Genomic DNA, 326 nt, shown 5'->3' with positions numbered 1-326 from the left:
ACCGAGAACTCTATTGTGAAGGGATGGCTCATCAATTCTCTGGAGCAGAGCTTGATTGGCAATTTCATTCGATTTTCGACGGCAAAAGCGGTGTGGGATGCAATTGCCACAACTTACTATGATGGCACTGACACCTCTCAGGTTTATGATCTGAAACGACGAGTCTCTCGTATGCGACAAGCTGGTGGCTCCATTGAAACCTATTACAATACTCTCCAAAGCTTATGGAGAGAAATTGATTTTCGTCGTCCAAATATGATGGAGTATGAAAGTGATATCAAGCGCTATAATGATATTCTGCAGGAAGATCGAGTTTACATATTTTT

At 41.7% G+C, this 326-nt stretch overlaps 1 pseudogene; it reads right to left on the bottom strand.

The window, feature by feature from the left end:
• LOC117612172 overlaps positions 1–326 on the bottom strand; it is a 15,329-nt pseudogene that overhangs the window by 3,021 nt on the left and 11,982 nt on the right.

The sequence above is a fragment of the Prunus dulcis genome, chromosome 8, assembly GCF_902201215.1.
Source record: "Prunus dulcis chromosome 8, ALMONDv2, whole genome shotgun sequence".
In the NCBI taxonomy this organism is placed as follows: Eukaryota; Viridiplantae; Streptophyta; class Magnoliopsida; order Rosales; family Rosaceae; genus Prunus; species Prunus dulcis.
Note: the sequence above shows the minus strand (reverse complement) of the source record. Positions and strands in the feature narration are given on the sequence as shown.